We start from the raw sequence: 25,033 nt of genomic DNA, 5'->3' as shown, positions 1-25,033 counted from the left end.
AAGCAGTTTTCAGCCGCCAGGTAGGAAATAAATTAAAATGGTTACAGAAACTAAAGCTCAGGTTCTTTCAAACACAAATTTACTGTGTTCCCCTGGTTGGTGAGGCTCACCTTATACAGGTGGCCGAATGGAAATTTCCAACAATATAAATAGCTGCACTGTCTTGCTTGGGGAGTTACAAGCCACTGGGAACGATCAGTGGAACAATTACATCAAAATTATTACAAGCCTCAAGTAATGTCTCATCACAGAATTTTAAAAGGTTTATTTTAGAAGAAAGGAGAAGGCCATGGATCACAAACCCCTGAAACTGTGCCTGGGTCTATGAGTAGGTGTTCCTGGTTTATCATGCTTGATTTTGATGGTAGATTTTCATTACGCTTATATTAGACCGTAACTTGAATTGTCAGAAATAGAGAACCAAGTCAGGGACACCATAATAAAAGGTCAAAATGTCATGGGGTTTTCTCAAGCTAGGTTATCGCCAATTAATCCCCCCAAAACATAACCGGATGTTAATCATATGGCGGCACTCACAGAATGCAAACTTTCATTAGTGAACTTCATCGAGAGGGCAGATGTGGGGTAAGAAAGCCCCGCACCAGCCCACTCCCCTGCTGGCTCCACTTCAGGGGAAATAATAACAATTGGTTGTTCAATAGCAATTGTGATTATTTCAGGGCTTCTACATCAGTTTAATGGCATAGAAGCCCTGATAAATGTCCCCCATAGTTATTATGGGGAGTTTGTCAATGGTGAGCAGCATTGACAGCTTATATGGAGATTTATGCGGGGACCCAACCAGCCTCGTAATGTATTATTTATTGTTGGCTGACATGGACACACACAGACAAAAGTGCCTTGTCCAAGGAACTGACCCTGCAATCTGAATTAGTGTCTCATTCAAGCCTATTAAAGCCATTGTTATTTAGAGACCCCGGTCTGCATCTCAGTGCCAGCTCCGGCTTGCCCTCATACAATTGACTTTTGTCCTCGTCTTGGGCAACAACAAATAAACGGCAAACTTGGTTGGGCAACAAGACTGCTGAGGAAACAAGTGCAATACTAGGCATTATATAAGAAACACAGGGATTCCAGACAGGCAGGATACATTGTGTGAGTTTATAGACTTTGGGCCATTTCTATTTTTGCTAGAGCTAGAAAACCACAAATGGCACAAATTCTTCACAAAGCAAAAACCTATCTAAAATAATTCAACACCTTTAAAGAAAACCTACCATCAAGGATCTACCTAATAAAGTGGATCCGGTGGTAGGTTCCTATATAAAAATTTTATACACACAAATTCTCTAAAGAGGCCACTGCGGTGTGGAGTAGCCCCTGTTCATTCCTCCTACCAGGCAGTCCTCAGATACAGCAAGCTGTGTGGACCCATCTGCAGGGCCGGAGTTCTGCGCATGCGCAGTAGCTCTGGCTTCAGAGCCGATGCAACATTGATATAGCTGTGTGCACTCATCAGCTAAAGAATTTTGGATGTTCTCCTAAGGGGGAGACAATTTCCAGTTTCAGGGTAAATCAAATGCCACATTTTCATACCAAAAAACTGCAGGTCAGCAACAAAACTAGCAGAAAGATTGCATGTGCAGATCAGACAAATTCATTCATTTTGACACTGTGGCAAAAAATGCACAAGAAAGGTGTCCTGCTGTGTTCAGAGCCCAAAATGTTGATTCTGCAGAAAACTTAGTGAATATTGGTCAGCAGACCAAACAAAAGTCTCTGCAAACTTTGAAGTTTATGATCATGGAAAAAGTGTGTTTGCCATTACTCATTGGAACATGACATGAAATAAGTGGATATTTTTTTAGCTTGCTCATCCCATAAACGCTTAAAGTCAGAAAATGAACATTACAACAATCCTCAACTATACAGATATTACAGGGACACAATAGTTCAATTCTTAACATTGTGGCCATCATTAGAAAAATAAAAAATAAAAAAGGGGGGGGGTGCCATCACTATGAGACACAGACACTTACAAGGCCTCTTGTACAAAAACTTGTGCCAATAAGAACAATGATTAATACATTTCATACTGGTACAGCCACTTGGAGCCACCTGTGTCAAAGATTTATACAACGACCTAAAAGAAGAACACAGCAGAAACTGATAAAGGATCCTTAATTTACCAACAGCAATATAAGAAATGAAGGTTGTGATACCTGGTGCCAAAAAGAGAAGTCCATGAGTAGCATCTACTTCCACTGTTACAAGTTTATGTGAGGGTTTCCATGCAGGAGCCACTATGCAACATAAAAAAAGATCCTTAAGAAAGAAAGCACCTGTGACACTGGTAATAAACTACATCTTAGCCAGAAATGAGTTTGCCATTCCATATTAAGTGTCAGTTCTTGCTGTGATCTTCACCTGACCAAGATCCAGGCAGCGAAAACGCCATTTAGGTGTGAAGACAACCTCCTTAGGAGAACCCTGTGGTTCGAAAAAATTTCTAACTAGTAAATACAAGCGTCTTCACACCTTTCTAGAAGGTCTAGATCTAGATTTCAAGGTTCTAAATGTCTGATTGAAGCTTTTGATTTCTCTTGCACTTTTTTCTTTTTTTAGGCTGTAATCAGAAGCAGAGATACAACCAAAGCAGATATATTCTACATAATTTGGGTCATGAATCTCCTTCCCCAAAAATTCTCATATAAATTGGCTTTCACCGAGTATTAAGACAGGTAAGGTCACATGGAGCCAACCTGTCAAGTGAGTTCTCTTTGGCTGGTGTAAAGCATGGCATTGGTTAAATAAGGGTGTCATACCCAGGAGCAATGTCTCTACAAGTAGCCCTTCTAAAGAGTAAACAGGCTGCAATCTCATGTGACCATGTACAGTATGGTCCCGTCTGGGAGGATTAGAAGCCATGGAAGACGACTCTTACTGATTAAAGGTGACATCCCGTTTCCTGGGCTTGTCTCTGCAGATCACATTCTGATAACCATGATAATCACATAACTTTCTGGTGCAGTAGTCTCATCAGCCAATGCTCTATAACAGACAGGACAGATTACAGTAGGCCTTAGGACCCAGTTTGTCACAGAAGCTGATAAATGATAGGAAAAAATAAATAATGGGAATAAGAAGAACCCAAAGCTTGGGGGGGGGGGGCAGATTATTTATGGGCACAATGGCCACATTGCTTATGAAGTTTCTTACGGCTATCAATTTTGGAATGAGCATTTTTACAGAGAAGGGGCAGGCTAAATCCCTGTGGCATATGCAATGCCTAAAAGGAAAAAGAATGAATTATGACAACTGTATCAGCAATACCTCTTCCCATTTACAGAGTCTGCATTACCATGTATCAAGCCATAAACACCAGCTATGACACTTTATACTAGGCACATAGGTTTTCTTTTACAGATTTGTATACAATAACTTGTAATAGTAAAATAGGTCAGCCTAAACATGGCCATAAACACTAGTCCAAGTCTGTCTGAACAGAGGACGTCACCCTAAAAGATCATTAATCAGGTAAAATTAAATATTTCTGCTGACTGAGGACACAGTGTATACATGTGTAGGAAGGAATCAGCCATGTTTGTCAGGTTACTCATTACTGTGTAAGATGCTAAGGGAATGTTTTTTGTGCATGTCATAGGCATGGAACATGTGCAACAAGTCCCCATTAGTATAGGTGCATTGGCACTCCATGCATCAGCAGTTTGCATTTCTGAAATATTATCTGATAGACGACAGCAGTGTGATCCTTCTAAACTGTCATTAGTGTCCATTATAGATGTCAAAAGTAAATCCCCCAGGCAGTTTTGGGCTGTTTTCTATAAAATGTTGATAACGCTCTTTATTTCTACAGTCAAATAAGCGCATAGGGTGACCCAACCAGCTCCTAAAATCTATGCTATGTTCTTAATCCATGCATTAATGAAATGTAAAGACTTCTAGTGACATATCTAAGTTGCAAAGCCTCACACACATACAAATGAAAGAAATGTATACAACATTGGCAATGACATATGGTAAAGCTTACAAATTTTTATATTGTCAGGTACATACAGGTACAATACGCAGCATGCTACATATATGGGTCTGGAAACACGGATTCAGTACACTCCCCCAAATATAGAGCCAAAGCTGTAGCAAAGGGCCTGAGCATTCAATGAACAGACTCTTTTACTGAAACAAACCATCTCCTAATCCATTTCTCTAACAAACGGTAACAAAGTTCCACTCTCACCAGGTTTACTTTTACTTGTATTATTTGTGTTTTCTGATTGAAAATTAATATATTCATTTTCACCATATAAAAGATCAGGATACTGTTTTATTAGTCAATAATAAACAGTCAAAGTTTTAACAAACACAACTTTAACCCTTCACATATCTCCGCTCTGTAATAATAGCAGGAAACTAACTTTTCCTGAACCATTCAATTCCAAATCTAAATAAAGCAGCAAATCACTGCTAGTTCCAACACAATGCAAAGCTCCAGAGCTTAGCAAGTACATGGGAAGGTTTTATCAGGGCTGTTGGTGCTGCAGCAGCCTTTGTGTGTAAATATACTTGTTGCTAATATACAGACAAGGCCAGACGCAGAACAGGAATCCCATGTACCCATCTTCTGATACATCACATCCTAGAAAAGCACAGATTCAACGTCCAATACCGTATGACGTAAATAATAGTATCATAACCCAGAGCATCATACAGTCACTGTATCCAAAATCTGCTCTGCCTCATCAATCTTCATAGCAGAACATACAAGCCATCCACAGACCCATCGCTAGTGAACAAAAGAGCAGCACACCCCTGCGTGTTGTTATTCTGCATGTGCCCGATGGGATTACCTGTAATCCCTCTGCATGAAGAATACATGGGATCCATACATGCCAGCTACATGGGATCCATACATGCCACATACATGTTAGTTAATCTGTTTGTAAAATCAAGCCCCAACTATGAGATCTTGTCTCAGCTCTGCTGCTCCCCAATTGCAATGTATCAGGGGGAGATAATGATTGCCCCAGGCAGGACAGCAATGACAGCAGGCGATCAATGAATGATGGAGGCAGTGCCAGGGGTAACACATGCCCTGTGTTTGCTTACCACACCTATGCCCCTGCAGCCAGGTATGCCAGCCATGCATAGATGCCCCAGGGCACATGTGTGACGGCTGGCACAGTCATAGAGCTGTGAATGGGCGCACACTGCGTTATATGAATGGCGCTGCCCCGCGCACAAGTTTCTGCACACACTGGCGGCTCAGGGAGGAGGGGGACTGCGGAAACAACAAGGCGGCAGCTCACTTACATCCACAGCAGCCGGGCCGTAAGCCTCGGGAGAGGCGCAGCAGTAGCCGGAGCGGGGCACGTCCTCCGGGTGGCGGTGGTATAAGACACAATACGGTAATGACAGTCTCCGCCTGGCCGCTCTCCTGTCACTAGTGCTGTTGTTGTGGATGTAGCTCCCCCATTGCTCTGCAGTAAGCACAACCAGCAGAGGCGGCTCTGGCTCCGCACACTAACATCATGGAGCTGCTATTATTGTGAGCGACTGCAGGCTAAGAGCAGGAGCGCAGCCGCACTCCACCGCAGCCCCTCCCTTCAGTGACGTGCACACAAGTGGGCGTGGTGCACAGAAACCTAACGTCGCAAAGCAAGGAAGTGGGCGTGTCCATGAAGTGGCCTATACTAAACGGCCTGTGTCTCCAGCTGTCTGCTAGCGGCTGGATTTTTTTTCTAAACAGCTTTATTTAAAAAGCATAATGCATAACTATCAGAGATGCCTGATTACCACAACCAATTATATGCAACCTGCCACGGGGTTATACATATGTATATATTTATGTGTCTAGTCATGACCTGTCTGCTATATAAGATTCTATATACAGAATTGATTTCCAGTTATATGAAAGCAGCCAAAACTGGAAACAATTGACCTCAGAAATGAATAGGCTTTGTTCACAGGTTACGTTTTCTTTACGTTTTCAAACGCATTACAGCTGAGGAGAGGTGATTTCTGTTAACATTTGCGTTTACAAAACGCATTTTAAACTTCATGTGAAAGCATGTGTTTAGGTAATGTATGCGTTAACATCACGTTAACAAATGTAAACAGTAATGTAATTAGGCTTTCCTGGCGCTGAACCTAAGACCAGTGACAGGTGGCGTTTTTGTTGCGTTTTTTTCATTGCGTTTTTACATCTTTAAAAAACGAATCATATTTGCATATTGGCTTTCTCAATGGGTTTTAGGTTTAAGTGTCTTATCTTGGCGTTTTCTACCATTAATTTTAATTTTTCTGGGTTTTTTGAGGTGCGTTTTCATTGTGTTTTTCAAAGGGGTTACGTTTGTTAAAACGCAAGAGTTTCTGGTCTGCGTTTTTAGAAAGGCATGTTATTACATGCACAAACATGAGGGAGAAGATCACTGCGTTTTTACAAATTTTAAGAGACACAGCTGAACACAATGCATAACAAGCATTGCGTTTTTAAAAACGCAAGCAAAAATTTGAAAAAATGCAAACATTTTTAATGCGTTCAAGATCGCAGCAAAAACGCAACAAAAATGCCAGATGTGTCACCGGCCTTAAAGGGGGGCTTGGCTGGCAACAGGAATGCCCTGCACCTCTAAACTCTAAACTGTGAAAGTTCACAGGCTGCGCTACATTTCTACAACAGGTAGGATTTGGCTTAGAAATACACATTGTGCGGCTGCCCTCTCAGATACATCGGGAGGCCTAAGCCTCTTGATGTATCTGGCCGTTCCAGAGGGGTAGGTGTCATCATATGCCGCCAACATATGATAACTCTCCCCTGAGGACCCTCAGTCAGATTTTTTTTTATCTGACCAAGTTATTGCTCATCTTATTGCTAATCTTTTATAGTTGGTACATGTACTCCATGTTTTGTAATATATGAATATAGAATATGATGGAGCTGCAATATAAAGATTTATTAATTTTATTGGGTGGCACGTTGGCTTACTGGTTAGCACTACATTCTTGCAGCACTGGGGTCCAGGTCAACATCTGCAAAGAGTTTGTATGTTCTCGCTGTACTTGCGTGGGGGTCCTCTGGTTTCCTCACGCACTCCAAAACATACTGGTAGGTTGATTAGATTGTGAGCCTCAATTTGGTTACCAATATGGCAAGCTCTGTGCAGCGCTGGGTAATCTGTGTGCACTATATAAATAAAAAATTATTATTATTATTAATTATTATTATTATTAATTTTATCACCGGCTGCTCTTCCTCCTTCTTTTAGGTCGTATTCCCACTTTAGGTTCGCATTCCCGTTTAGAAACACAATGCAAACTCAATCACCACGTGGGAATGCAGCCTCAGGAAGACATATCCCACTATAAAAATATACAATAGGATATGCTGATGTCCTCAGTTGTAAGTTTACAACAGGATCATTCTAGAAAAATGAAAGCTGCACTGTAACCAGTTACCATAGGCCACATTCTGACTATTATTTCATTGATGCGTACCAGTTGTCTGGAGTAAGTTTATATATATATATATATATATATATATATCAATCCCTTATTGGCTGGCCAAAGTATATAAGGGGTTAACTTGCCAGAAAACTATTTGCTATCACAGGAGGAGCACCGCTGTTTTGTACAGCCATGTTCTTGCGGTTACACTGGACAGACCCTCTGTTCTCTGTGGTTAGACAGAGTTTTCTGTGTACTTGAAAGCATCCTGGGAAATACAGAGCACCACAAGTTGAGTATTGCTGGCATAAACAATGTGGCTAGGGCTTGGTTTATATATGTGCTTCCTTATTCTACTGTGTCACTTAATTACAGAAGTAGAACAACCAAAACCAAGTAGGGCCCAATGTGTGAAAACTATAGATATCAGCTTTGCTGTTTGGGTTTCCATCTTTTTTTTTGGACCCTCTCCAAACTCTTCCTTTAGACTGCATTCACTTGCAGTGTTTTTGTTGCATTTCAGTGCTGCATGGGAGGGGCTAGCTCAATCGCAGATGCGTTTCTACTATACTGTTGCAACAAGCACCACATGTTTTGCATACTTTGTACACATAACATATTGAGCTTGTTCCCAATCTCAAGTGTTCCAATGGAAGCTCATCAGTGAGCGGGGAAGCCCCTCCCTCGCAGCATGTACGTTGCATTTCCAATGCAACAGAGACGCTGCGTGCGAGTGTGGCCTTATGTGGTTTATTTACATTTGTATGGGTATAGATTACCAGATAATCTCTTTTTCATTACAGGTGGTTTAGTATTTTCTAGTTTTTTATTACTATATTTATAATTACTTTCACTGTAATGGATATTCGCTCTTCATGCTATACCGTCCGGGTGGCCTTTTGCTGAGCCTTTATTTATGAAGCAGGCAACCTTAAAGGGAACCTGTCATCAGGAGCCCTTTTTCTGCCTCCCATAGAGAATAGTGTGCACACTGCCAAACCGCTTCTCATTGACCACTCCCATGGGACACTGCTCTGCAGAGAGAAGGTGATCTTTCATCTAACTTATTTTTATTTATCTACTTCTTTTTTCTTTTTATCAGAAAAGGCCAGTTTTATTATAAAAACACACTATTCTCTATAGGGTCACGGGGAAGCCAGAATTGGGCTCCTGGTGACAGGTTCCCTTTAAAAGGCAAAGTGGAAGGGGAAGTAAAAATAGCTTTCTGAATCAATGATCACATGGTAGGTTTGTCTCAGCCTACCGATGTCTCCTTGTAGTCACATTAGATGACTTGTTTGTTTACAGCTTTGATCTGGAAAACCAGCTGGGGGTAGGTATAAGAAAAAATAGTATATGTACCCTTCTTCTTGATTCCAGCACTGTTGTGTGTTCTGCAGGTGCTCTTCTCTGTTTCCAGGTGCGGTGCACAAGATCCAGTTCTGGTGAACCTAAAACTGATGCAATGATCAAACTTTAGCTACAGTAGAAAAATTGTGTAAAAAAAATTATATAAAGCTCCTGTAAGTAAAAATAAAATATATGAATACATATATTAAAAATATACCCCAAAAATGTGTTTGTCCCACTAGTGACTAGGGTCACTCTACCCTGTCTAAATCAGACATGCGATGGCATTTTTTTTACTATTTTATTAGCATTATTTATAAATTTGGTATAAAAGTTAAAATTCAGATCCCAAAAAATAATAATATAAGAATCCTGTATTTCTCTTCAAAAAAAATTGTAATCGCTAGGCCAAAAAAATTAAAAACACTTGTTCTGTGCATGCTTTTAATGCACAGAACTTGCATTACACTCTGACCCATTGTAATCAATGTTTTTTTCACACTTGCTTTATTTGTCACGCACATACGCACGTTTTTTAACGCATGTTTAAATCTCAGCATGCTTTACTTTTGCAAGTCACGCATGTGAAAAATGCACCATACAAGTCTATGGAGATGCATCAAAAAAGCATTGCACTCTGAGACACATGCAAGTTCAATGCAAGTGCAATGGTTTTTTCACTGATCAATTGCCATAGAAAAGATAGACCAGATAGTCCTTTTCACACACGTTATCTGCGCATAAAAAACCATATTGAAAACACCAGAAAACGTGCGTGAAAAACTGAGACACTGAAAAAATTTACTGAAAACTGATTGATTTCTGATGAAAAATGTTAGTATTTCACTAAAAAAAAACCTTATCGCACCCTGATCAGACTCTGACTTGATCTGCAACGTAAGTGTGGAAGGGGCCTAAGATCCATTAACAGAACATGTGCGAAAATACAGAAAGTCTGAAAGCACAAATTACCCTCGTCCTGAACCAGTTAAATGTAAAATTCAAGGAAAAAAGGTAAGAGGCAGGAACTGGCCCCTGTTTCTAGATATTTCTATCATTGCAGTGATGGTCAGGAGAGCAGCCTGCTCTTAGGTCCCTAAGCATCAAATACCCAGTTATGTCAACAGCAAAGGTTAACATTTTCAAATCCGTTGTCAATGAGTATAATTTATTTTATAGACAACGATATTATATGTTAGCTAAAGACATTGCTCATTTTTAATAGAGGGATCTGGTTCTTCTTTTTGTAATTATTTAAGACAGAATTGCTATGGAAACAGAAACATTGAATCATATGGACTGTATCAGCTGTCATATGGTAAATACAGTGACCACCTAATGAGTGGATGTGACAGGCAGAATATTACTGGATTATTACTAGGTCGATTTTCAGCTTTCTCATTGTCAATGTAAACCGTATTTTCATCTCCTAGCTCCAAATTCACTACTACTCAAAGTTAGAATTGTTAATACTCATGTAATACATGTCAGTAGACCAGCTGTTTCCATAAAAATAGACTTAAATGTGAATCAATAAGCTCATCAATCTGTGTATCTACAAGTATAAAACAAAATCTGACTCCATACACAAATCATACAGGAAAATGTCAGTATTCCACATGATTTAAAATCAAAAGAGAGTCTAAAACTAAAGCTGTGTGCCATATTTATCATTTGTTGTTATCCGTCTGTAAAGTACTGGACAAAAACTGACCCATTACTGGAATACTATATCTTGATACTTGTTGATGTGGCTCATCCTGTATACTGAAGGTGAAAGCACATTGTAGCACTGCAGGCAGTACTAGAGGACTGGAAGGCACTGCTATTAATAAAGAGTATGGGGGGGTCTAGTGCCTTCCATACCCACATCACTGAGCAGTCATCACTTATATGGAGGAGTAGATGGAGAAGTATGTTGAGCTTTGCCAGCAGTAGCCATCGCACTCGCGAGCATTGCAAGTGCAATGTGAGTGCAATGCGTTTTAAATGGATTGGTTGCTAGGTGATGTGAAAAAAAGTCAGGAAGTACCAATTTAAGCATCGTGTGATTTAAAAAACGCAGTGAAAAACTCACTGAAGACGCAAGAAAAGCGCAAGCAGCACGTGTGGGAAAAACGCAAAAACGCTAATGACTCCAAGGAAAAAAGGACCAAAAAACTTCATTTTTCACGCATTTCACCCTGACGTGATCTGCAACGCTAGTGTGGAAGAGGCCTCAGTGTCCCACTAAACCTTCATTCCTTGCTGATCAAACTGCTATTTAGCCGTGTTCTACCTCTTGGTTTCTGATCTCTTGCATGTGTTTTGACTTCTGTATTTGGATTACGATTTGGTCATTGTTTATTTCCGCTGTTGCCAACCTGTATTGTCTACTCTTCCTTGTGTTTTGTCTGTCTGTCTTGTTACGTGTTCACACTTTACCCAGGGAAGGAATGTCGACCAGTTATTGGGATCCGTTTAGGAGGGACCCCATAAGCAGCCATGGACAGATTTGGGGGCTCAGTGCCAGGGTTCACTGCCCTCGTTTGTGTCCTGCCTTTACAGTAGGTGTCACCGGTGCTCCTGCGACCCCGTGATCCTCTATGTTTCCTAGTACCTCCGCAGCAGAGTGACTCACCTGACCGCGCTCCTGCGATGCGTCTGCAGCTTCCGCAGATTTAAAGAGCCAGTGCAACTCTAAATGGCCACCTGCTAATTTAATAAATAGCCAGCCTCTTCCCACGTTCCCCGCCGGATCTTTGTGCTCTCATGCCATTGAGAAAGCTGTTTCCCATACCTTGTGCGTTTAGACTGATTTCCTGTTGTGACCCTGATTCTGTTCCTGACCTCGCTCCTCTGCTGCCTGCCCTGACCATCTGCTTTGCTTTTGACTCCGATCCCGTGCTGCCTGTCCTGACCTCCAGCCTGCCCATGACCCCATCTCTGTCTCACGACTATGTACCTCGCCTTGGCTACCGGTGCAGGCAAAGTCGCGCCTGTGGAGTGACCTGGTGGTATCCTGCAACAATTCCAACCCGCTTTGCAGTGGGCTCTGGTGAAAACCGGGTGTAACTTAAACTCTGCTCCCAGGTGTTGGCTTACGTCATCGCCCGTGGTGGTACAGTGGGTACACTACCCCTGACAGTAGGTGAGTATAAATAGTATTTTTTTACTTTTTTAAACTGGTTGATTTCCAAAAAAATATATTTTAAAGCTTAGGAGTTGTTCATTGTAAATCATATGCAAAATTTGTTAAAGGCAAATGCTGGATCAAAAAACTAGAACATCCAAGAAGGAACCAAATATATACTGTATTTATTTTTTTTCTTGTTTATACCAAGACATTAAATCATCTACAAAGGAAGCATGTTCAGAGCTTCTTTTGAAAAATAAATTACATCAAAATGCTTCTGCAGCCAAATAATAGGGGTCAGCAACAAGATTTTGTCCCCTTCATGATACTCCTTTGATGTGAAGACCTTAACCTTACTCCCTCACATCTTCTGCAAGTTCTCATAAACTGTTCTTTATCTGCGGCTTCTTACTTGTTATTAATTTTGCATTTTCGCTTCTATATAAAGAAGCAGTAACATGGCAATATGACAAAAATAAGCAGCTTTTTCACGGTGCAACTCATACTAGTCACAGCCAGACATTAGGGAGCCTATTTAGAGATCTTGTGCCTGTTGTGTTTTCTGGTCTGTAACCACTGGAGCTTGAATGGCTGATGAAAGAGGTATAGAAGGCTACTCCATGGAAAAATCTAGTGTGCACTGTTTGCATGTTTACATTTAGGGTTCAGTCAATCGTAATTCAGTCAGCATTCAGGCTGTGACTGTCACAGCCTGGAAGGAATGTTTATAGGTGTGTGACCAGCACCTTTGGATACCGGTGCTAACATGACAAAGGAATAGTTGCAAAATGCCAAGCATGAACCATTATAGAATTGCTGAGTGTCAGTAAAGGGGTCAAAATAGTAGGGTCAAAGTCCCAGCAAGTTAGCTGCACTGTGAAATTAACAAAAAAATGCAGATGTGTTCTCTTTATTCTGCAATCCAAATGACATATTCCATTGTTGGGGTCATAAAGACAAAAACATTGATATGTTTTTTTAATCATTGATGTTTAATACCTATAATACTCAAAATGTAATTCTTTGTAAATAATAGGCTTATCAATATACTCTGGCACTTGTTACATTTTTCCAGTTCCGTGTTTGGAACTCTGTATGAGCTAAATTTTTGTGGGTTGATCTATTGATTAGAATTTGTTTGTGTATTTTTTTAATATGGTGTTCACTCTATAATCTTTTTTATATTTTAATAGATCTGCATTCTTGGATATGGGGATATATATTTAAAATGAACCATAAAATGTTATTTTCAGCTGGTGACAGGTTCCAATAGCCTATTCTATACTGATTTAAAAAATGTATGTATTCTTCCTTTCCTCCACACTACCCAGCTCTCTCACTGCCTGCTCAATGCACATGACAGGAAGTCAGGAAGGGGTATGAGGTAGCTGGATGAGTGTGGAGAAGAGGAGACGTACACAGGCAGACACAGGCTGCAGTCGTCCCTCCCCTGGGACTATCCATATGCTGCTGGCAGGGATCCATAAACTACTGAAATGTTTCTGAATGATGACAAAGGCAATCAGCAAAGTATAGGGTATTAGAACCTGTCACCAGCTAAAAATGACATGCCTAGTGACTGGTGTGCTTTAAGATTTTTTGGGGTTTTGAAATGTTGTATCTTGAAAAATATTTATTTTAGTTAATTTTAGACTATACCCCCAGTGGGTTTCCACACTAGAGGATCTGACGGATCATGCTATATGCTAGATTAACAGTTCTGGGGGCCTCTGGCAGCTGAACTACAACCTTCGCCCCCAACCCCATACCCAAAAATGTGCTGTGGGAATGGTTTGTATGTTGTGATTGGTGCCGATAATACAGAGCACTTGGGAGCCTCTGCCTAACCTCTGCCCAACATACAACATAACACTGCGCTATTAAAGTACCGTATATACTCGAGTATAAGCCGACCCAAGTATAAGCCGAGGCCCCTAATTTTACCACAAAAACCTGGTAAAACCTATATATTTTTTACTCGAGTATAAGCCGAGTTTGGGTTTTCAGCACATTTTTTTGTGCTGAAAAACTAGGCTTATACTCGAGTATATAAGGTACTGCATGGTTTGTTAAGGAGTTAAAAAATTACTTGTGACCACTGCCAAAAGCCTCATGCACACAACTATACTTAGTGTCTGTAAGTCACCAAAAATACTAAGGATTAGGGGAGCTATCGTCACCATTTTAAGGACCCTTAAAAGAGGCAGCATATACAACAAAGGCAGGACTGCTTTATTATGCTTTACTAAGATCAGTGGTTCTCAACCTGTGGGTCGGGACCCCAGCGGGGGTCGAACGACCAAAACCGGGGGTCGCCTAAAGCCATCGGAGCCGAAATTTTACTGTTTTTTTACTGCGAGTTGCATGGTTTGGGGTCACCACAGCATGAGGAACTGTATTGCAGGGTCACAGCATTAGAAAGGTTGAGAACCACTGACTAAGATGATTAGTAGAGGGGCAACGAATGCTCTAAACTTCAGGAGGGCAAATTTTCAACAGCTAAGAGAGGACCTGGAGGCATAAAATGGGGCTATGTTAACAAAAGCACCCCAAAAAATTGGACATTTTCAAAAATATTCTAAAAAAGACCTGTGAAAAACACATACCATATAGGGAAAAGCAAAAAAGAGAAACCAGAAAAAAAATATGTAGTTAACTAGTACAATAAGGTGAGATATATATGGCGTTTAAGTAGATAAAACACAAAGGTAGTGATGAGGCATTATTATAGAGAAGATTACAGAGAGAAAAATCAATTCTGTAAAAAAAAATGATAAAGGCAGCAAATATAAAGACTGAAATAAATATTGCAAAGAAAAGTAAAAATAATCCCAAATTATTTTCAAATATATTAATGACAAGAAATTAAAAACTCAGAGTGGGCCCTCTGAGGAATTATCTGGGGGTCACAGTGGAGGGAAAAGTGGAAAAGGCCATGACGTGTGGATATGGGATGGACCCCCACTTTATTTTAAAACAGTGTATGGAACACGGTGTATGGAAAAAATACACAACCACATAACGTAATGGGTGAAATGGCCACAGCTTTATTTGAATCACAGGAATAAAACAATCAGAGGAGGAGTCAGGTGACATGCTAGGGGTGGGATTCCCCAATATCCCAATCTAAAGTTGCCTGACATACAGCCCCCGGCCAGACATCAACAAAGGGGGGCGGCACGCTCTGGCTTGCCATTCTAGCAGAGCCAGTACACTTTAAGGGCACCAATGACCCTGGTGAAGATTATCCATTGTGTGCTTCAACACCGTGCCCGCCCCTGGCTGCTTTTACCATTACCAGAGCCTTGAGGCTGGCCACTTCCAAAGCTCAGGCTGTTGACCACCATGAGCTTTTACATCCTCTATAAGTTAAATTAGTCCACCAATAACTTGCCTGCACCTTCCACCTGACTCCTCCACCGCAAAATCAAAGCTGCGACAGATAACAAAATGCCATTCTATTTTTTTTTTAAATACATATTCTTTTATTTATTTGTTTTTAATTTTATATCTACATTTTTATTTAGATATTTCTTTCTTCTTCCATTTTAAAGCCAGGAGCATAACATTGAGAATTTTTAATCTCCAGGCAGAAACTTTAAATATGTGCAACCTCCGACTCACAAAGAGTCATCCCACAGCGCTCAGGAGAGGAAAAACCCCCTGTGGAGGAAACCTCTAGGGAACCATGGCTGAAGAATTGCCCTTCCCCTGGGCTTAGGAGGATATCACCAACTTCATCTCATCAACAGTCAATTAAGAAATTTACATGATACAAGATAAACAGTGTCAAAGTTCAAAAAACAAACGGACAATCATTTTCATAGAATTATACATGTAATTGGTAAATAACCAGTTGTAAATTAATGATAGTAAAGGGCGGGTGGGAGGGACATGTTTCTTTCTGTGCTTCTAGAGAGAGAAAGAGAAAGAGAGATACAGGACAGGGAGTGACATCTACTCCTGAGCCCCTCCCCTCTTACATCACTACACTATCCCACCCACTCTGTTCTTACATCACTACACTATCCCACCCACTCTGTACTTTTAACAAGGACCATCATCTTACATCAATACTATCATCTAAATTCAGTCGTTATAGGTCCCCCCCTTACCACCGTCATGTTCCTGCTTCGCCTATGGCACCGCTGTTGTCATGACGTGTGGATATGGGATGGACCCCCACTTTATTTTAAAACAGTGTATGGAACACGGTGTATGGAAAAAATACACAACCACATAACGTAATGGGTGAAATGGCCACAGCTTTATTTGAATCACAGGAATAAAACAATCAGAGGAGGAGTCAGGTGACATGCTAGGGGTGGGATTCCCCAATACCCCAATCTAAAGTTGCCTGACATACAGCCCCCGGCCAGACATCAACAAAGGGGGGCGGCACGCTCTGGCTTGCCATTCTAGCAGAGCCAGTACACTTTAAGGGCACCAATGACCCTGGTGAAGATTATCCATTGTGTGCTTCAACACCGTGCCCGCCCCTGGCTGCTTTTACCATTACCAGAGCCTTGAGGCTGGCCACTTCCAAAGCTCAGGCTGTTGACCACCATGAGCTTTTACATCCTCTATAAGTTAAATTAGTCCACCAATAACTTGCCTGCACCTTCCACCTGACTCCTGCACCGCCACAAAGAGGCCATTTGACACCTTAAATGGACTCGACCACCACCAAACAACAAAAATCCCATCAATGGGAATGCAATGGGTTAACGAATAAAGTGTTGAGAAAATTACAAATACAATCCACATGCACAAAGTGGTAAAAACATTGCTAAACTCTAAACTTCTACAGATATACCAAACCGTGTCCAACAATATAGTGAAGCAGGATACCGTACAACCATGATGTGGAATAACTGCCCTCGGAACCAAATATATACTAAAAAGACTAAGTACTAGACACCAAAAGCGTAGATTTATCTCCCCACCGAGTGGGAATATCGCTTACTGTATCTCTAGTATCTAGAGAACCACTAGTCATACTTCAATATATGTATCATGCACCAATACTATTGACAGAACAGACATGAAGAGGATAGGTAAAGAAGAAGAACGTTTACTTCTGTGCTCAGCTAATGCATAGGTAAGGGGGGGGGGGCAACCCCACTATGTGTCATAGCGTATGCACTGCCACGGCATAGCCCCTGACAAAATGTTCAAAATGCTGTGCGATGTCTTCGCTCTTTTTTTTTTTTTTTTTTTATATATATATAGTATTAGAATAACATAGTGAGCTGAGCCGAGATATACTCATCTCAAGCCTTATAGCAAACCAATGTAAAATTTATTTTGTAGTTGGCCTAGCACCAGCTCCATCTTGCTCCAATACAGAATACAGCGCAATAGCGGGCAAGTACTTGACATCAGAACAGCAAAGGCTTGTCCATTTTGACAACTAACTTCGCCCGGTATAGTACTAAATAAATGTAACTTTGCTCAAAAAACACGCTCAGCGTGCAGAGAAACCACAACTACCATATCCACAAGCCGCAACCTCCTGGCAAGCGGCGAGAGCAGAATGTGGCCATATCAAGCCAAATCCATAAATATAATTTTTTGCTCAAAAACACGCTCAGCGTGTAGAGAAACCACACCTGCCATATCCACAAGCCGCAACCTCCTGGCAAGTGGCGAGAGCAGAATGTGGCCATATCAAGCCATATCCATAAATATAATTTTTTGCTCAAAAACACGCTCAGCGTGTAGAGAAACCACACCTGCCATATCCACAAGCCGGAACCTCCTGGCAAGTGGCGAGAGCAGAATGTGGCCATATCAAGCCAAATCCATAAATATAATTTTTTTGCTCAAAAACACGCTCAGCGTGTAGAGAAACCACACCTGCCATATCCACAAGCCGCAACCTCCTGGCAAGCGGCGAGAGCAGAATGTGGCCATATCAAGCCAAATCCATAAATATAATTTTTTGCTCAAAAAACACGCTCAGCGTGTAGAGAAACCATAACTACCATATCCACAAGCCGCAACCTCCTGGCAAGTGGTGATATACAATGCACGCACAGCGTACAAAACCAACACTCTAGTGATCCACCAGCCGCTATCCTCTTAGCTAGTGGCGTAACTAGGTGTGGATAACCGAACCAGAACCATCTTCTCAGGGACCGCCCCTTAGAGAAGTGCATATATGTCTCCACATATAATCCACTAGCCACCAACCTCCAAGCTAGTGGTGTAACCAGGTGTGGAGAACTTGTCTCCCATAAACCATAATTACGCGCACAGCACGCGAGAGCCACATCCCCAGCTCCACATAGCCGCCAACCTCCTAGCTAAGTGGCGAAAGAAGATGTGGCCCTAGACCAACCATTGGAGACAGTAACATCAACCACACATAAGACATTATATAAATGTACCAAGGGCCTGGATATATAGGATCCATTTATCTTACAGAATTAGGTGCAGCAGTAACACTGACCATGTGTCTGGCTAATTCTTCAGCCATTTCATGGGGCTAAATGTAATGTAACATTACAATGCTAATTCACCATTATAGTCTGAGGTGGCATGTAACCCCCTCAGTATTGTACCATGTACCACTCATGTAATCTAGAGTGTATATATATATATATATATATGAGTGCACATAAGGTATACATGGACAGTCCATAATATAGAAGCCACAACTAAAGGCTAGTTATATATATATATATGTAAGATACAGCCTGATCCATAACTACAATAAAGCAGTGATATGGAAGTCATGTACACTGCACCAGGCACATAAGCATCTGAATGCAACATGTGGTGACTATATAGCAATGACCTGGGATGGGCTACTATAGAATCCGTATGTATATCAGTGACATGGAGGTTTTATTCAGATAGCTAAGCTCCCCATATCCAGAAACTACAAATACTCAGGTCAATGCTGGGCCATATAGACCAGGAATGTGGGGGACCTGCACCTATCATGGTCAGTAAATCACAGTAAGGTGTAGGCCACCAAGACTATAGAGAACCGAGATTATAAAAGACTAGTAATAATGCCTCCACAGCCTCCATCTGTGATCCTGTACATGTGCTCTCTCTGGGCAGCTCCTCTCTCCCTAGTGTATAATACATGTAACCTCCCCATAACAAGCAGAGTAATGGTGGACATCTGCCCTCAGTCTCTATCCAAAAGGACTGGACTCCTGAAGAAGCTCCAGTATGGAACTTGTGATTGCTCTGCCATATCTGTGCCACGAGGATTCGTACTAAAATAGCCATGTGTACCTGTGTCATGAAGGTATAAATGTAACCTTAAACCGTATACAAGAGGTCATTACCCTCATGTAAATTAGTGATATATGCAGTGAGTGAGGTAAGTACACACTCATCACTCAACCTCATATAAATCAGTGATATGTACAGTGTGTGAGGTAAGTACACCTTCATATAAATTAGCGATATGTACAGTGTGCAAGGTAAGTACACCCTCATATAAATCAGCGATATGTACAGTATGTGAGGTAAGTACACCCTCATATATATCAGTGATATGTACAGTATGTGAGGTAAGTACACCCTCAAGTAATTCAGTGACCTCATATAAATCAGAGATAAGTACTGAGTGTGAGGTAGGTACATTCTCATATAAATCAGTGATATGTACAGTATGTGCGGTAAGTACACCCTCATATAGATCAGTGATATGTACAGTGTATGAGGTAACTACATCCTCATATACACCAGTGATATGTACAGTTTATGAGGTAACTATATCCTCATATATATCAGTGATATGTACAGTGTATGAGGTAAGTACACCCTCATATAAATCAGTGATATGTACAGTGTATGAGGTAACTACACCCTCATATATATCAGTGATATGTACAGTGTATGAGGTAACTACATCCTCATATATATCAGTGATATGTACAGTGTATGAGGTAACTATATCCTCATAAATCAGTGATATGTACAGTGTATGAGGTAACTACATCCTCATATATATCAGTGATATGTACAGTGTATGAGGTAACTACATCCTCATATATATCAGTGATATGTACAGTGTATGAGGTAACTACATCCTCATATATATCAGTGATATGTAAAGTGTGTGAGGTACCTACCCCTCATATACATTAGGGCATTAAGCAGTATGTTAAGCAATAAGATGACATATCAGCCATGTATGTAGTATGTGAGGTGACCTGGGGCAGATACATGGTTAGTTATCTCCCCATATACAGCGCTGTATACACTGAGGTCACCTGCTCCCCTATACATAAGTGTCTGTACTCCATCACATGTGAGGAGCAGGACCATGAGGACACATGGACTCCCATCCTGCCACAGCTGCCATGTGTAAGACAGCTGAGAGCAGATACATGAGGAGACCTGGACTATCATGTCCACATTACACTAGTAAATAAATAAAGCTCCCATGTAGCATAAAGCAGCCATATCTATAGTGTGAGGTATAATCTGACAGATATCACCGCCATAGCTGCAGGGTATAAGATGGCAGGGAGCAGACTCCTGAGGAGACTTGGCGGCTTCTTACATCCATGTGCACATTACATGAGGTAATGCTGCTCCCCTGTAACATTACCAGTCATATCTACAGTGTGTGAGTATAATCATACACATATCACAGACATCACTGCAGGGTATACTATAGCTAGGAGCAGACTCCAGAGGACACATGGCTGAGGAAACATGGAGGCTTCTTACTTACCTTCAGCCATGTGCACATTACATGAGGTAATGCTGCTCCCCTGTAACATTAACCAGTCATATCCCAGTGTGGGGTTATAAGCTCACACATATATCATAGCCAAAGCTGCCATGCGTGAGATAGCTGGGAGCAGGTACATGAGGAGACATGGAGACATGAACTCCTGTGGTAATGATTAATTCCTGAGGTAAAATCCTCTCATATATGATGTGTAAGCTGAGTCTACCCTGGTACATGATGTGTGAGGTGTATGTGGTGACAGCAGAGTGATATAAAGTGGTAACCCCAGTGTTATACCTTCTGAGTCTGTCAGACATGTTTCTTTCTGTGCTTCTAGAGAGAGAAAGAGAGATACAGGACAGAGAGTGACATCTACCCCTGAGCCCCTCCCCTCTTACATCACTACACTATCCCACCCACTCTGTACTTTTAACAAGGACCATCATCTTACATCAATACTATCATCTAAATTCAGTCGTTATAGGTCCCCCCCTTACCACCGTCATGTTCCTGCTTCGCCTATGGCTCCGCTGTTGTCAATCTATTGAATGTTGCCTTCTCAACTATCTTTACCCATGGTGAAAGACATTAGGAGGAATTATGTAAATTATCTTTCGAATGTCAATAGTTTAACCCAGGAAGAAGTGCAGTGCCGCCTCACAACCACTAAAATGGACAAATCACCGGTCGCAGATGCCATGCACTCCCGGGTACAGCATGAATTATGTTCTGTTATTATTATATTATTTTTAAAATTTTAAAGATTCATCAACCCCTTACCTTACTGCATTTGGACATTCCTGAATGTCATTATGCAGGAGAGAGGAGTATGAAGAGGGCGCACAGCTTTGCTTGAAGTTACCAATGGGGTGCCACAGTGGGCAGTATTGGTCCCCCTTTTTTAATATTTTTATTAAAGTAGTGGGTTTACACAGTACAGTTTCAATATTTGCAGATGATACTAAACTCTGCAAAGTAATTAACACAGAGGCCATTAGTATAATATTGCATAGGGATTTGTGGAAGCTGGAAGAATGGGCAGAGAAATGGCTGATGAGATATAATGTAGATAAATGTAAGCTTATGCACTTGGGAAGAAAAGTATAATTATGTTCTAAACAGTCAATTACTTGGTTAAACTGTAGCTGAAAAAGACTTCAGAGTATTAGTGACCAGAGCCAGGCAGCCGCTAATAAAGCAAATAAAAATATGGGACGTATCAGAAGAGGAAAAGATTCTCATGATAAAGACATAGTTTTGCCCTTATACAAATCGCTGGTCAGACCACACATGGAATATTGTGTACAGTTTTGGGCACCAGTGTATAAAAAGGATATAGTAGAGCTGGAATGGGTGCAGAGGAGAGCAACCAGGATTATTAGGGGAATAGGGGGATTAGAATACAATGACAGATTACAAAATTTAGGATTATTCAGTTTAGAGGAAAGATGTCTGAGGGGAGACCTCATTACAATGTACAAATACCTGAACGGACAGTACAAGGATCTCTCCAAAGATTTTTTTATGCTGAGGCCTGTAACCAGGACAAGGGGGCACCCTCTGCGCCTGGAGGAGAGGCGATTCTACCATCAACATAGACAAAGGTTCTTTACTGTAAGAGCAGTGAGACTATGGAACTCTCTGCCGCAGGAGGTTGTTATGGCGGACTCTATGTACATGTTCAAGAGAGGCCTGGATGACTTTCTGGAGAGCAAAAATATCACAGGGGAAAAAAACATTTATTTAATTCTTAAAGATTGGACCTGCGCTTTTTTCCACCCTTATATACTATAATACTATGATAAAAAGGAATAATAGTAATCCTCTACTATAGCACCCTATGTTAGAATATAAGGACACTTACTTGGAATTCTGTTCTTGATTTACATGCGCTCATCAGCAGCTCAGCATTGATGGCCATTGATGATGTGCATTGCGGGAGCAGTTTCCATCAGGTTAGAAATGCATTGTGATCAGGTCTCATGATTAAGCACATCTTGTTAGGCAAGTTCAGGCTTCTCAGAGAGGTGTTGATGTGACGTAAGAAACATTCTTCGCAATCATTTCTCCGAATACTACAGAGGCTAGACCAGAGCACAGGAAGCTGATAGTGACAACCTCCTTACTGTACATTTTGCATTGCAGAACTTCATTAATTCTTTATGTTATTGTTGCCTACAGCATTTATGACATATAGTAGGCATGTGAATTATAAGTTGATTTTCTGCTGATACTATGTGCATTTGTCATCAAACATGAATCTTGTCACAGATATATTAGACTGTTGTCTTGCTGTGATAGCTCTCTCTCTCTCTAAGGCAGCATTTTTAGGGCATTGTGACAAATTACTAATTAGCCATATGCAACATCCCCCACGGGGGCCTAGCCATTTCTTGGCGGCCTTGCGCACGCTGTGGTCAGTGCTCTGGTATGGAGACCGGTTAGCTGACCTATAGCCTGGCAAGTCTCCAGCAGGCGATGTGTGCAAGAAATATGGAGGGAGAGGCTGATGCAATGGTTTTTCCCTGGGGCAACCCCTGAGTGTCTGTAAGATGAGTCCCTGGGTGATGGATGGGGAAGCCCAGAGTGTTAGACAACCATATTCAGGGATCTGACGAAGGCAACGTTGTGCAAACCAACTTACAGTTCTTTATTGACTAGCAGGCCACAGCCAAACGATTAACAGCAGATTCTTAAGCTGGAATAGTCATGGAGAGCCGGTCCACAGGAAGGTTACACGCAGCCTGGTAGTAGATTCAGGCTGAGGTATCAAGGTACAGGAGCTTCTTTACTTTTTGCGGTCACATGGCTCGGATACAGTGCGGTGAGATACAATGTGTCTGTGCATAACACAGGTTTATAGTCTGTGATCAACAAAAAAAACCCTGCAGCATGGGATCTATAAAGTTTTCCAATCAATCAGACCTAAGAGAAAAGGTAGTGAAAGGTACAAATTTCACATGAAACCCTTACATGGAATGTATTGTGTCACGGGTGTAAGCAGACCCACGTCTCGGTACACCCGTGTCTCGCTCCGGTCCCCAGCACCTCCGTGGCCCCCATCGTCCCCCCATCTGCCTTATTTCTCCACACTCCCACTCAGGATTCAGCCAGGAATTTTAGAAAAGCCGGCCACTTCCTGCCTTCCCCACCGGATCTTTGTGCCTCTCAGCCTTAGAAAAAGCTCCCCAGTGTTATTCATGCGTTCCTGTGTCTCCTGCGTTCCTATGTGTTCCCGTGTATCCTGCGTTCCTGCTGCCGTGTTTCCTGCTCCTGAGTTCCCGTGTCCTGCATTCCTGTGTTCCCATGTTCCTGTTCCATGTGCCTGTGTTCCCGTTCCCATTTGCCTGGACCTCCTGTTGCTGACCCCAGATTGGACTTGACTTTGCATCTCTGCCGCCTGCCTTGACCCTGTGCCTGGACCTGACCACGAGACTGTCCGCTAAGGTACCTCGACCTCGGCTGCCACCACGGGCTAGTCGCACCTGTGGAACAACCTAGTGGTACCCTGCCGCAGCCAGACCATCCCGCTTTGCGGCAGTTCCCAGGTGGTCCAGAGGATCCACTCATCCCGAATGCTGACATATTGCATATTCTAAATAACTGTTGAGAAATATGAGTTATGCATAAAACAATCTCAGAAAACCCCTTTAAATTGTTCTCTGCCTTTTTAAAATTTTAAAGTTCTCTTAAAAAACATAGATCTAGGCACTGTGACTCTGGTAACCTAGTTATATTTGTTATCCATGGCCTCCTTCCATCCACTTTTAATATTATGCTAGAAGGGCTCTTTGTGTGTTACCTTAGTCCCTCCATGCTGTTACTTTATAGGCTGTTACACTGTCTCACCCTCCCCGTGCTCCCTGAGCACATCCCACTTCCATTTGTCTGCTGTAATCTCACACAGTAGGAGGGAGAAATGCTCTGTACAGTTTAATAGCCTGTGAAGCTACAGCACAGAGGGCCCTTCCGGCTCATTGTCATAATTTTAAAAGTTGATTTTAGAAGGATTGATGTCATGGATAACAAATATATGAAGATTCCCACAGTCATGGTGCCTGGATCTATGAGTGTCCCTGGTTTATCATGATTGATTTGATGGTAGATTTCCTTTAATACTATCTCCTAAAAAGCTAAATATGTAGTCACACAAACAAATCTTGAATAACATGGTGGTACTGTATGTTGGAGATATGAAAAGCTGTTTGATGGAAGTAGACAGTAGTATGAGATTCTGTGTGCTGACAATGTGCTTAGATTATCAGGGTTCAGGTTTATATACACTTTTATTTAGCTTCAGAACATTTAATAGAATCTGACACATAGAAAAAGAGATTAGACAGATCAGAGATGAGATCCATGAGATGCATATAACACATGACATTCTCTATCATAGCCACTGCTGCTGTGCCTCACTCCTCCCCTGGATAAAGACC

At 41.5% G+C, this 25,033-nt stretch overlaps 1 protein-coding gene and 1 long non-coding RNA gene across 4 annotated transcripts in view; both read right to left on the bottom strand.

Annotated features, from left to right (window-relative positions):
• The window catches only part of SNRK (SNF related kinase), a 46,005-nt gene extending 40,406 nt beyond the window's left edge, over positions 1-5,599 (bottom strand). For 2 of the 3 annotated variants that reach the window (XM_072153525.1, XM_072153527.1), the window contains exon 1: positions 5,293-5,599. The gene's annotated coding sequence lies outside the window, so the exon portion shown is untranslated. Of the gene's footprint in view, positions 1-2,183; positions 2,262-5,292 lie in introns of those variants that run through there. The other variant, XM_072153526.1, reaches the window with a different exon arrangement.
• A 1,359-nt stretch (positions 5,600-6,958) lies between these two features.
• Positions 6,959-22,569, bottom strand: LOC140134217 (uncharacterized). Its single transcript, XR_011856133.1, has 3 exons — positions 22,462-22,569; positions 8,788-8,882; positions 6,959-7,165 (listed from the first exon to the last, which is right to left on the bottom strand). It is a non-coding gene; the product is annotated as an uncharacterized lncRNA (long non-coding RNA).
• Between the last annotated feature and the right edge of the window lie 2,464 nt (positions 22,570-25,033).

Source organism: Engystomops pustulosus, chromosome 5, assembly GCF_040894005.1.
Source record: "Engystomops pustulosus chromosome 5, aEngPut4.maternal, whole genome shotgun sequence".
Lineage (NCBI taxonomy): Eukaryota > Metazoa > Chordata > Amphibia > Anura > Leptodactylidae > Engystomops > Engystomops pustulosus.
The sequence above is the reverse complement of the archived record's forward strand: the minus strand, read 5'-3'. Positions and strand labels throughout refer to the sequence as shown.